The sequence below is a fragment of the Copadichromis virginalis genome, linkage group LG9, assembly GCF_057382275.1.
Source record: "Copadichromis virginalis isolate Kocher_CV1m ecotype Utaka linkage group LG9, C_Virginalis_male_GT1.1, whole genome shotgun sequence".
Lineage (NCBI taxonomy): Eukaryota > Metazoa > Chordata > Actinopteri > Cichliformes > Cichlidae > Copadichromis > Copadichromis virginalis.
The window spans coordinates 2537348-2551677 of NC_140626.1; positions in this window are offsets into that span (position 1 = coordinate 2537348).

The window sequence follows — 14330 nt, forward strand, 5'->3', positions numbered from 1 at the left end:
AATGTCTCCAGGCAGTTTATGTCACCCATAACTCGGAAGAATTATGTAGTTTTTACTGCTACCACTAGATGTCAATATCAACTCTGCTCTGATGGTCCAGTTCCAGTATCTAAACTTACCCTAAACCCCAACTGTTGACTCTGCTAAAGCAAAATGGGTTTCTGAAAAAACTGGCAGTGAAATAAATATAAAAATCTGCCATAATCTCCTTGTAGAAGTTAATTTTCCTTAGAAGATTCGTATCTCGTATGCCCACAGACACCATGAGTACACTCAGTAGGGTTTCAGTAGAGATTGACAGACCACGTGACTTTCGCGCATTGCATGCCGGGAACTCGTGGCAAAATAATCCAAGTACCGCATCAAATGCAAGCATTTGCAGCACCGCAAAACGTTCATTCTCCGGTTCCAATAAATTCTTGCTTGTCTTTGCCCCACAAAAAAGTTATGTACAAAACAAAGGAGAACAATGCCGGTTCGTACAAAGACAGACTTGATGAAAAGTCAAAGAAAAGATACGAGACTAGCAGAGCTGACTAACATGTGAGCTGGAGTGTTCTGGGACGTTATATTTGGTCTTTGAAAACCAGGCCATCCGTCGCCTCTTTGTTACTTCGGAAACATGGCTTGAACAATTTCTCTTCAACGACGTAATCCGATAACAACCGATCTCTTTACCCGTCGGCTTCCCGTGGCTGTCATGCGACCGGCTATTGCAGTTAATAATACAACAGCTTCTTGCCATTTTTGTGTTTCTTTTTATCGATGTGTAACCGATTTCAATTGAAAGCCTGCGTGCGCTAGTACCTCTTGCCACGAGTTCCCAGAATCCTTTGCGGTTTTACCCCTGAATGACGTCACATTTTCAATCTCTGTAGGCTTGTTGTATAATTTCCAGTGAACTGGCAGATGTGTTAATTCAAGCAGCCAATTACCTGCTTCCTGCTGTTGACAGCCAGCCGAGCAGCCATAGGAGGCCACAGCCTGAAGTGGAAACAAGATGTGACACTGTTACACTGGGATGGACTGCAGGAGTTCCCCTGTTTTAAACGGATACATGACAAGGATCAATTATCTGCTGCAACAGTTGTTTCGTCAGGTAAAATCAGCATCGTCAGAAAAATGTGGCATTCCACAAATTTTTACAACTATTAGGGCAAAATGTATCTCATGAATTACTAATTAATTACACAAAAAATATGCATTTGTAAATTCATTTAGACATTGCTTGTTTATTATGACATTTAAAGTCAGTCATTATTTGATATCTTAATGAACAATAAAAAGATTATGACACAAACTTAATCCATTAATCCATTCAGAGAACCAAAGGAAAATGATTTACAGAATAATAATTAAATACTCAAGAAAATACTTATATATACTGTTATATTTTTAAATGCAGTTTAAAACATGGAAAGGAATTCAAAAATTACAAATGCAGATTTTTTTCTTGATTTAAAATTGAGATTCCCTTCATCACTTCCTTTCCCATTTCCTGTTCCAATTTACAACTCGATTAGCTTGATCACTTGGTTTTAAAACATGGAATCAAAATGCAAATAAATGATATGACAAGCCACATAAGCTTTCTGATTGGTTGGAAATCCAGATGGTGGTAGCTACATATTTATATGACTCTGTTTGAAATCTGCTGTCCTTGTGCTTGTTCCTTAAATCAGATTATGAAAAATGATTAAACTGACAACATTAGGCTCCTAAGACCCAAACTCTTCCACAACATGCATTTTTAATTTCTCTTTGATTCTGTTTAACGATTCGATTCTTTATCGATTCTTTTTAAAAAAGGAGAACACTAAGGTTGATTAGCTCAGAACTTTGTTTTATATCTTCTCTTTGAACAAGATAGAAATTTAGGAGTAACATGGCCTTACAAACCCAACAGTGAGATCTTAAGAGATCCAGCCTACGGCTCTTCAATGGGGTGTCACAGGGTCCCCAGGAAAAAAAAATGTAAATGTAAAATAATAAAATAAATATTCTTCTGTAGCAATAACAAAGTACAACATAAATGATTCTGTAGCAATTACACAAGAATATCCAGTAATGTCCCTGCCTACAATTAAACACATTCACTTACTGAAAATCATCTGCTGTGGCAAACGGGTCCAAGCCTTTGACCACAAACTGAGTCACTGCTCGGTGACATTCGTCTATCCTGGCCTGAAAGGAGACGCTACCGGTAGACTGCAGCGAGAGCTGCCAGCATCTGAGCCAGACTGCCTCTCTCATCATGGTCACTAAATGCACAGTAATGGCAGGTTTTGTAATAAGGCAGATCGCGCTAACATAATATGCACTGTTAGTTGATTATTTACCTGCCGCATTAACGGGAGAGGACGTGCAAACGTTACCGCTGCTGCTGGGTTGAGATTCACGAGTCCGGAGCGGAATTAAAAACACGGCATTCATTTAAGGTCATCGCGTGTTTTTTGCATATTCGTAGTGTTTCCTCCCTTAAATGAAATATCTATTTTGCAAGTTGCCCTGTTGTCATCCGTTCTCGTAAAGTATAACCAAACTTTTGAGCGTTTGAGCCGCGTAGGCGCCATGTTTCCTGCCAGGTAAATGACGCTCCGCAACATGGTGACGTCATTCGGGGCAACTGGAATCGATAAGGGAATCGTTTGCAAAAATGGGAAACAATTCCAAGGAACTGAAACAGTGGGAACCGGTTCTCAACAAGAACCGGGTTTCGATACCCATCCCTACTCGCTCTACCATCACATGACAATAGGCCAGGAAGAAGGTTTAGCTTAAAACTTTGAGTTTGTTAACGATTAGTTGAGGGAAAGTGGTCTTCATTCATTCCAGAAAGAGAATTTAATTCAAGTCTAATCTGCAGAAGTTTATGGTTTTACAAAACTCAAATCCCAGTTATCTGTGAATTTATAACCACTTTTACAGTCATTCAGTTGTCAATATATTAGGACTGAGACGGTGATTACATCATGGATTTATAATTAGCTCAAAATAAAATCTGCATTTTCTCCCTCTTTCTGACAGTTGCATTCATGTCCACAGTATCAGACTGTGAGTTTCTTAACATTTATTTTATGATCAATCACTGATGACTTTCCCTGTTATAAGAGGTTGGAAGTTGAATTCAGTAATTAAATGATGTGATATAACATTTAAAACATTAAAAGTCTGAACACTAAGATATTTTTCCATTGAAAATCACCTAAATCAGTCGCAGTGGGTCAACCCTGTCACGACCCCTGGCCTGAAACACTGCTGGGGAGTTTGTTAGTCCAAATGGCATGATCAAATATTCAAAATGGCTGAGGTGAGTATTGAAAGCTGTCTTCCCTTTGTCCCCCTACTTTATTCTTACCAAATGGTATATGTTACACAGGTCAAGCTTAGTAAGATGGTGGCCCCCTATAAAATTTTAAAAACTGATGTAAGCAAGGGCATTTGTTTTTTCAAAGTGATTGAGTTGAGACCCCAGAAATCAACACGTTGACTCAAAGATTTACCCCTTTGTGAACCCAAACCCTGAGAGGACCAGGATCAAATTATGCTAGCAGCTAATGCTTCATTAATGTATCTCACGCCATGCATTTATGTTCAAGGAGCAAGGGAGCACCAGGGAGCAGATCTATTGCACAATCATACGGTCTATGTGGAGGCAAATATAGAAATCAAGGTCTTTCCTAAAACCTTCAGCCAACTCGTGATATACCGGGAGCACACATATAATGTCCAGGAACATATTGAGGGAAATCTATATACAAACAAATGGAAGAATTCATTCGATTCATGATTCCATTCAATTTGATTCGCCTCAGACAGTCAGAAATATTATTATTCAGATCAGTACATTTACATGTTTTTGTATCTATAGAAAGGAAGCTGACACTTTCCAGACTTTATCAAAGGTGTGAGCATCACAGCAGATGCCTTTGTGTCAAAGTAGCTGAAGATAAAACATGAAGGTGATTTTCCTGGCCTGGGATTTTATAAAAATATTCTGCAGTAGATCACAAACGAAAGAAAACCATTAATCAACTTATGAACATTACCTCTGAAGTTACAGCGGTTTTATTAGAGACACGGCGTTTTGCATTTTGTATAATTTTAAAAAGTTTAAATTTGTTCAGAAGCCTGTTGAACGGCAGAAATTAGGTTTTCTTTTCGGAAGTAAGTAAAAGGAAAAAAAAACATCGGCCGACAGCGTTAGTCTTGTGCGTAACAAGCAAGCGAATAATGCAGAAAACAGATTTCGGGGATAGACGGGAAACTATTCTTGAAGTACAGAGAGAGAGAGAGAGAGAGAGAGAGAGCTGTGCATGAAATGTGATTTTATTGTGGTGGAAGCAAAACAGCAAAAGTAAGAGGGAATTCATGAGGATGTCTATGTGAAGCTTAGTTTGGATCTTCTTTTGCTGCTGGTTCGGTCAATATTGTTTGGAGAGAGATAAAACTAACAGCTTTAGAATCAGCGCAAAAAGGGCGTAAACACCCGCCGAAACATCAGAATCAGCGAGCTGTCGGCTTTCAGCCCCCACCGTGTCCGTGCCGTTGGATGAGAAAGGCGACATCTCACTGATTCTGATCCGTCGGCGGGTCCGCGCTGTGTGTTTACATCTTTGTGCAGAAGCTGTGTACCTGTTCTCATTTACTGTTTTAAATGTTTGGTGGTTGTCAAAGATTTGTGACGTTTCACCTGAGATTCTGGAATTTTGGGCAAAATATATTTATATAAAAAAATCGATTGAGGATTTTAATGAATCGATATCACGCTATCCAAGCCAGAATCAATTTTAATCGATGAATGGATTATTAAAACCCACCCCTAGTGATTACTGCCAGGTGTGGAAGCCCAAAATGAGCTCTGCCCAGGCAGTGAGGAGACAGGGAGAGAGAGAGCAGGAACAAGATCAAAACACACACAACACCCAGGGTTACCTGGGTGTTGGCGATGGAACTCTCGGAGCATATACTTATCTAGAACAGCTGACCGAGGCACTGAGGAAAGTTCTTCTGGCCTCCCAGTCAACCAAGTAGTGGACCCCCCGGCATCTGGAGTCCATAATGCGGGAGATGGTGTATGCCGGTTGCCCATCAGTGACCCATGTCCCATGGTGTATTCTAGAGATGGAGTCCAATGGCGGTCTGCGAGAGCCTTGTTCCATTCCTTTGTCTGGAGTAGTGCTGCCTCGGTGGCCCCTTCCCGGTGGTACCTGTGCATATGGTGTTGCTCACTTTCAATGGCCAGAAATGGGGGAGGGCCCAGGGATGCTTCAAAAGTTGAAACTCTGGTGGCTGAAGAGGTGAGACAATTGCAGGCTTTTTCAATCCATGGTAGTTGTTCGCTTCAGATGGCCTGATTGGTGGAAGCCACACATCGCAGAGCATTCTTGGTTGGTCTGCTCTCATTGCCCGTTACTCTGTGGGTGCTTCAAAATGAGCACCTTTGGAGAACCGGTCAACAATTGTCAAAATGGTTGATGAAATCCAAGGTTATATGAGACCAGGGCTGGCCAGGTGTAGGTAGTGGTTGAAGCAATCCAGAGGGTGGTTGGTTAGACAGTATGTTTTGGACACACGTTGAGCAGGCGGTGACGTATTACCGCACGCTTTTGGCCAACGTGGGCCACCAAAAGTAGCGCTGGAGGAACTACATTGTGCAATTAACTCCCTGGTGACAGGTAAACTGAGCTGTGCAGCATTGCAGCATCTGCAGGAAAACAGAAAAGGGCACAAACAGTCGTTCTCGGGGGCTCGTTCCAGGGTCAGATTCCGTCTCCTGGGTTTTGTGAATCAGGGATTCTATTTCCCAGGTCACAGCTCCTATAGAGCAGGAGGTGGGAAGGGCAGGACAGGGGTCCAGTATTGTCAGGAGAGTGCATCTGGTTTCACGTTACAGGTCCCAGGTCTGTAGGTGATTGAAAAATTAAAGCGAGTGAACTCCCTGCCAAGAGTTGAGCTGCTTCACTGAGTGGAGGTACTCCAAGGTTTTTTTGGTCTGTCCAGACGATGAACGGTTGAATAGTGCCTTCCAGCCAGTGTCTCCACTTCTCTAGGGCCAGTTTTATTGCCAGCATCTCCCGATCGCCAATTTCGTAGTTGCGCTTTGCCAGAGAGAGATGGGTGCATGGGTGGAGCTTATCACCCTTACTTTGGGATAATACTACTCCAATCCCAGAATCAGACGCGTCCACCTCCACCACAAAGGGCTGATTCCGGTCTGGCTGGCAAAGGATGGGTGCCGAAGCAAACTGCTCTTTGAAGTGGAGAAACGTCCTGAGCCGACTGGTCCCAAGAGATCTACTAAAGTTGGGGTTACACTAACGTGGGTCAATACAATGGTCCAGCGACAAGACACACTGAGGCACCATCTTAAATAGTGGCCAATAGACCGCCCAGGTAATGAGCTTCAGGTGTGTGATTACTGCCAGGTGCGTGGGCCAAAAGTGTGGGCCAAAGACACCACTGAACAAAGGCAGCAAAATAACCAAGCTAACATTAACAGTGAAATTAATCCTGCTTGTACTGTGATATTCGGGACAGAAAACCAGGCAGTATTCAAAGTCTGTATACATTTCAGGTTGTTCTGTTTGTGGATATATTACTGACTTTAATTATCCATAAAATCGTCACATTCTGTGTAAGATTAAAGTCAACTTTTGATTGATTGATTGATTGATTGATTGATTGATTGATTGATTGATTGATCGTACTTTATTCATCCCGAGGGGAACAGTGTATATTTGCTGGACTTCTGTCAAAGCTGGGAAGCCGCCAAAAGAAAGCCCCAGCCGATCCAGGAGAGAAGGACAACCGCTAACTAAGCAAAAACCTGTAGTGATCCCGTATGAGTCAGGAGTATATTGGAACTAGTGATGTGTCGGTCGCGAATGAAATGGCTCTTAGAGCCGGATCTTTGATGTGAACAACGCGAGCCGGCTCCTTATCGCGAGCCATGTTTTTTTTTTTTCTCTCACCCTCTCTCTCTCTTGCACTTTTTTCTGCTTCACTCCGCACGCGAGCCTTGTGCTTTGCGCTGGGAAGAGGTTGGAGGGGCGGTAGTTACACTCGCAGTAGCACAGGAACAGAGCAGGAGGGAGAGAGAGAGAGAGAGAGAGAGCCAGGGACAACAAGGTCACATTAGAAAGGTATAGTAATCATCCACAACTATTTTCAGTTGCAGATGATAAAGGATTCAGAAAGTTTATTCATGCAGACCCATATGACAGAGAATGTGTCACGGTCCGGGGCAGCGGCCGTGTGAAGAGTGGAAAGGAGGACTCAAATGCAGCACTTACTCAGATGTGAAGGCGATTTATTGACGATATCAAACATAAAGTGGAGATGGCAAAACAGAACTAAGGATGAACTAAACTGGGCGAAACTACACAAAGGAGTGGCAAACCTGAACATGAAGGGAGAACAGCAGGGAGAGCACGCAGGGGATTTCACAGGGTATGAACACAGACGACGCGACGAGGAGCAGAGGAAAACACACACTATAAGTACACAGAGAGACACTGGGAAATCACACACAGGTGGGAGACACAGCTGGACCTGATTAACCTGACGAGACAGGGGAACACTAACACCAGGGACCAATAGAGGGAGCACAAACCCAGAACTCAGTATCTAAAATCCCAAACACAAACCATCCCAAAACAGCCACGAATAATAATGAAAGTAATAACAATAAAGAACATAAACACAAAGTCACCGAGTCATGGCCGCAGGACCATGACAGAATGTGCATCTTCTTTTTGTTTTCATATTTTAATTTATATTTAATTGTGTTGTGGTTTGCAATGTTTTGTGTTGTTTCACTTTAAATTTGTTTAAAAGGAAAAAGCTTTGAATAGTGAATAGTTGGTTTTTGTATTATATGATTTATTTATTACATTTTATGTGGAGTGAATAAATAAAAGTATATTTACGGTGGCGCCTAGAGACAAAGCACGTAAAAACTCCAAAACACGTAAAAACTCCGAAGCACATACAAACTCAAAACACGTACAAAAGACAACAGAAGTGCTCCAGAATTCTAGGGTCAGTGTGCTTTTGTTACCTAGTGGCTACACAAGCCAGGAAGTACCAACGACCGGATTTGGTGTGTGGTAGTAACAGGTAAATGAATATTTTTTTAAATTATTTCAATATATATGAGTGCTTGTGTATAAATACACAAACAATACACATAAGGGTACATCTGTCAGCATGTTACAATGCTGTGATTGCAGCCATTCCCCAACTCTCTGTGAAAGGTACTCATGGCCATTGATCAGTGGTTGTTGATCAATGGTCATAAGAATTTTAATCATGATGAAGGAACTGACCTCCGAGCCCATTGTTCCTTCAGTGGGCTGGTTTCAGTCATTATGCAAATGTACTGTTTATAAGATTGGGAAAACCTGCAGTCAGCTGAGACTGAAAAAAGTCACTTGGATGAGTGACAAAACGTTTCTCCCACTGAAAACGCTACTTCCAGATGAACAGAATCAACTTTTGGAGATCCAGACAGAGATGATCCAAGGGATCCGGTGAGATCCGTTGTGATCGAGAAGCTGCCAAAAAGACAAACGTCCAAATGAAGGTTAGTATTGTTACTTTTGAGTGTGGTGACCGGGTGGATTACAGTAAGCTGAGAGAGCACAAGGTGAGCAGAGATCTGTGGCAGCCTACACTAACGAAGGTTAGCTGAAGATCTGGCAAAGAGTAGTAGTGAGTAGGGATGGGTACCGGTATCCGGTGCCGTTCTGACATAAACAGTAATAACCAGACCGAAAAGCAGCGCACATTTCGGTGCTTTATTTCGGTACTTTTTTTTCCTGAGCTGTGATACACTTCTAGCCAATCATTTTACGTTTCCGAGGATAGTAGGCGGGGCCAGGTACGTACGCTCTTTTAGAGCAGAGCTACAGATTAAAAATGTCCAAAGCGAAGCGGTCAAAAGTCTGGCTGTACTTCACAGCAAAAGATGCAAACTCGGCAGCCTGCAACAAGTGCTTTAAGCTGATACTGTGATACTGTCAAAGGAGGTAACACCTCAAATCCGATGAAACACCTGACGACGCATAGCGTTTTTTTTTAAAAGCCGAGAAATGCGCCGTATTTAATAGCTTGCTGCGAGACCTCACACCGAGCGCATCTACTGCGGGTGTGGTGCCTGTTATCGGACCCGGATTTAGCAACGTCCCCCAAAAACAGGAAGAGGAGAGTCCTGGCCCCTAGCCCTGCCAGTGTAGCAGAAATGATGAGGATGATGATGCAGCAGCAGCCGTTCTTCTCTGCGTGAGTAGCTTAATGTTGTTCGTGTGTAATTTACGTTGAGTAGGCTAACCACGTTATTAAATTAATGCATGTAAGGTGAACTAGCAAACACCATCATAGCTACATGCGGCTGTCTTCTTGTTTGATGGCAGACACTCCCTTCACCCTGGCCAAAAAGGCTGAAATGCCCAAAGAAAAAGTGGAAAACAGCTAAACATGAGAGGTTTTTGGACAAAGTTTGTGTTTTCCATTGTTTAAGCACTGCTTCCAACTAAGAGTGATACCATATATGCCCCATAGCTGCAGAAAAGGCTAACATTGTTATCTTTTTACAAAAAAACAGCTGAACATGAGAGGTTTTTGGACCAATCTTGTGTTCTCCATTCTTTAAGCACCGGTTTGAGCACCGTTTAAGCACCAGCACCATTTCAAAAGTACTGGTTTGGCACCGGTATCGGATAAAACCTAAACAATACCCCTCCCTAGTTGTGAGTGCTAGTCTTCAGTACTGGTGGCTTAATTGCCAACAGTTGTAGACTACACGCTGGAATGCGGCGACTCCACCCAGAGGTGGAACCACTGGCTCTATGGAAAAAAAATTCTCACACGGACCATGACAGTACACCCCCCCCCTCAAGGGAGGCCTCCTGGCGGTCGATCAGCGTCCAACCTGCGATGTGACCTGAAAAAATCAGTGATCAAAGAAGGGTCAAGTATTTAGTGATAGACACACCCATGAACGTTCCTCCAGCCTGTACCTCTCCCAGTCCACCAAGAACTGCTGCCCACTACCCTGCTGCCATACATCCAGGATACGCCAGACCGAGAAGGCCAATCGTCCATCAATGAGCTGAACTGGAGGTGGAGGGTCGGACGAACGGCACAGAGGACTCGACAGCACTGGTTTCACCTGGGAACACGGAACAAAGGCTGGATCCGCAAAGTAGGAGAAAGAGAGAACTTGAGAGCTGTTGGACTGATGATTTTGTCCACCTTAAAAGGGCTGATGTAGAGTGGAAACAAGTTGCGGGAGATTGAACGAAGCGGGATGTCCTTGGCTGCCAGGCAGTTAGCTGGACCTTTAACAAGGTCCTGTTCCGTTTGGAGAGCATGATCAATGCCGTCCTGCGCCACCCATGTAACCACTCTGATTTTACACCTGGTCAGAAGTACAGGTGGTAAGTTTGTGTACTCTTCATCAGAGTCTGCCAGAAGAGAGCATCATGTTTAACATTCGTGGATGACTGTAGACGATAAGAAATGGAGAAGTTAAAGTGGGCAAAAAACAAAGACCACCAAGCCTGACAGGTATTTACATCTTGGCGTTTTGCAGAAACTCTTGTTCGCGTAAACTAGATCGTGCACATACTTCTTCCCCGCGTGGTCATCTCCCCTGTCGAACATTATTCTTTTATTTTTCCTACTTTTCGCGTCCTCTTACCCTTCTTTTGGGGCAGACTGGCAGACCTCATGACAGACTGCCGATACCATGTTGCGTTTTCTACCAGGAAACAGGCTTGAGACTCAATCCACTCATATTGCTTTTTTTATTCCTCTTTTAGCTGCAATATAAACAAAAACACACCATCTCACACGATACCCCTCGCTCCCGCACTTTCCCTCCAATTGGATATTGTTGTCTGGGGCCTTCACCTGCAGTCTAACATATTACTTTCCATTTTCTTACGATAACACCACATACTCTGCCTCCCTTCTTTTAACGAGAAAAGGCAGTGTGCAGCAGCATCAGTATTAAAGTCTTTGACAAAAACTTTTGAATATGGATGGGAAATGGTCAGAAGAGTTCAGGGTTAGCCTTTGTTACTGCATGAGCCACTTAAGGGTGCAGTCATGCATCAGTTGTATACAGGTTATCCTTGAACTGCCAGATTTATATGATCTTCGATTCTGTCTTAATGCTAAAGCACATTTTCTGAGAAAGCCACCACTCTTCTCCAACTCACCCGTGAAAACATAGGGTGTTGGTAACGGCCACTCCGAGAGCTCTGACATTCGAGGGGTATAAATTTTGCACAGACAGCAGAGACATTGGAAGCTAAGGGGGTGGTGGGTTACAGATAGAGGCCTTAACATACCTCTTTATTTCGGCCATCGGTTGGGTCATGGCTGAGCTCGCTGGTCAAACGGTAGAGCATCTGCTCATATCAGCTGAGTTGCGCTTACTGAGCAGTGAGTGCAGGTTGTCCTGGGTCTGAATCCACTGAGTCCATTTCTGGCTGGAACGTTCTGTCACGAACACCTGGCTGAGAGGACTCTGAGAGCAGGATTCTGGGAGGTCAAGCCAAGTGCATTTATTTACAGTGAACACCAACGTGATATATATATACACAGCAGTGGCAGGGCTCCAGGGAGAAGGGGGTCCAAATATCCAAAAACACTTACTCAGCTCTGGCAGGCTCACGAAATACTCCAGGGAGGGGAATCCAGGGAAGATCGGTACAAAGCAAGAAACTGTCATCAACTCTGTGTGGCAGGCAGGATTGGACCTAAATGCAGACTCTAACAGAAAATGCAGCTTTATTTCTGAAACAAGTCAATACAGGGAGAAGAAACAAGTTCTATATTTTTAAACGAAGGAGCTGGGGCTTTACTAACTTAAGTTCAATGTTCCAGCAAAGCATGCCAGACAGGCTCTACCTCAAGTAGTGGGTACAGATGAAATCATTGCAGGCGGGTGCGTTGATTAACACGGGTCTGTAACTTCAGAGGTAGAAACCCAGAATGGGTCTTGCTCATGGACATTAACAGCAGGAAAACAAAAATAAACGCTGGTGAAGTCAGTCAGGGACGACAGAGGGGCTGTGACAAACCCGGAACTGGATTCGCCTGAAGAAATCGTAGGCTCTGGAACCAAGCAGCAAATCGTGTCTGAGTGCACTTGCATGGCTTCATTCAGACTAGATCAGGTCTGCATCCAGTTTAGCGCTAGCCATGGTGGCTTATTTTGTCCTGTAACCATCTATAGTCTAAATTTAAAAACTTCCAAAACTAAATCTGAAAAATCTAATATCTACACTGTAAAAAAAAAAAAGTGTAATATCAAAGTATTTTACTGTGTATTTTACAGTTTTCTACTGTTTTTATGCAATATCATTAAATTTACATAAATAGACTGTGATTTTACATGTCAAATGTAAAATAACATAAAATCACTGTAAATGTAATAAGACATAATTTTCTTGTTTTTTAAATATATTTTTCTGTACATATGCATATTTAGATTGTTAAAATGCATTCACAAATGTATCATACTTTCACAAATATTTGTCCGTTATTTGAAAGATTGAACTGTTAAATTCAAATGTAAAACTATGGAAAAATATATAAAATTGTCTAAAAATTAATGAGAACAATTAATAATTAAAGGAGTATTTGAATTAGAATTTTGCTTAAAATGTCATCTAGCTCTGTTTCAATAATTCAGAGGTAAAAAGTGAAAATATAATTAATAGGAATAAAAACTAAAAACATATGTAAAACATTGCACGGCCACGCTGTGTTAATTATATATTTTAAAAAATTTAAGTAGAGGTAGGAATTGCAATTAATAATTCTCAAAGTATTCACAACATTCCTGAACAGAAATAGGCCTCTGCACCTGGCGTGAGACGGCGTGGTCATGAAAACAATGTGACATGCCATTGGATGTTGGACACATAATGACATGAGGAATTTGAACTAACAACCACAAGGTCGCGTGTATGGCTGTGGAAAGTGTGGTGGAAGAGAGAGGATGGTGAAAGATCATCCATGCAGTATATCAAACTCAGCTTAGTTGAATCAACTTGGCATTGCTTGACCACTATAGTTTACTGAGACAGTGAAAGGCATGGAATCCCTAGCTATGAAGGCAAAGCACGTCGTCTGTCAGTATAAGGTGTAGTTAGACCAGCGGCTAGCTTGCTGGCTAGCAGAGTTGTTGTTTGCTAATTTGTTAGCTGCCAGCTTTCTGTGACCGTGTAAACACAGCAGTTGCCACACGGATAGTTTCTACACCACTAATACCCATTAGGGGGGCCGCAACGGCAGCTGCCACTGATGCATTTGTCTTAATTTGAAATTAAGTATGCAACTTAAGAGCTAATAGGCGAGCTGTTCCACTCTAGTGGCACACCTGCACTCCTGTAGAGAGATTGTGCGCACCAAGATGAGCTGCATGATAAAGTGAGGGAAATAGAAGTAGCCCACTGTGCTAGCTTTGCCCTGTAAAATGTAATGGACATGTAAATGATAAGCCAAATATTTTATTTTATTTTGTGGAGCGGAATTAGACTAAAGCAGCTGAGGTGAATTATTTGACTACATATAAACATACATTGCAGACATGTATTTGGATTTTGGCAGGTTTCATGATTTATAAGTTTTTTTTTCTTCCTCTGCAGATTAGTGGCGTGAGTTCTCAAATTTAATCAGTAAGCTGTAAAGGTGAGTATTGTACTGCATTTAAGGATGTCAAAAGATTATGCCTGTCGCAGTTGTGGTGCTTTAATGTAAATGAATAAATACCACCCAAGAGAAGATGGCGCCGGGTGTCATGGCACGCCGTCTCTCGGTTCTGCAATATTTATGTTTTGTGTTCTTAGTGGTGTCTCTGCTAGTTTTAAAAACCCACTCTTTGTTGGTGTATGAGCGACAGACGCTGCTTAATATCCGTGACTCACTGCTGAAGTTTCCCAGCGTTAGCGAGCGATGTGGAAGACTCCCGCCGCCTCTGGCGTCGGTACCGGGGGAACTGCATCGCCGTGATCCCCCCTGGAATCCTTCGAAACGGAAGCACTGGAGAAGTGGACGAATGCGCGGAACACGCTCTGGGAAGCGTGTTCGGGTCAGAACTCGGATGCGGCGGGTTCTTACCATCGGTGACCCTGGCTGTTTAGGACTTTATTTTGGCCTCAAACAGCGCTGCCTTCTTCCTGCTTACCCTATGTCATCGGAGCACGCTCACCCGAGGCTGCTTTATTGGTCGCCATGCCGACGGGATATGAGGGGAGGTGGAGCAAATATAAACAACCTACAATTACTGCCTGCTACCACGGATGGACAGA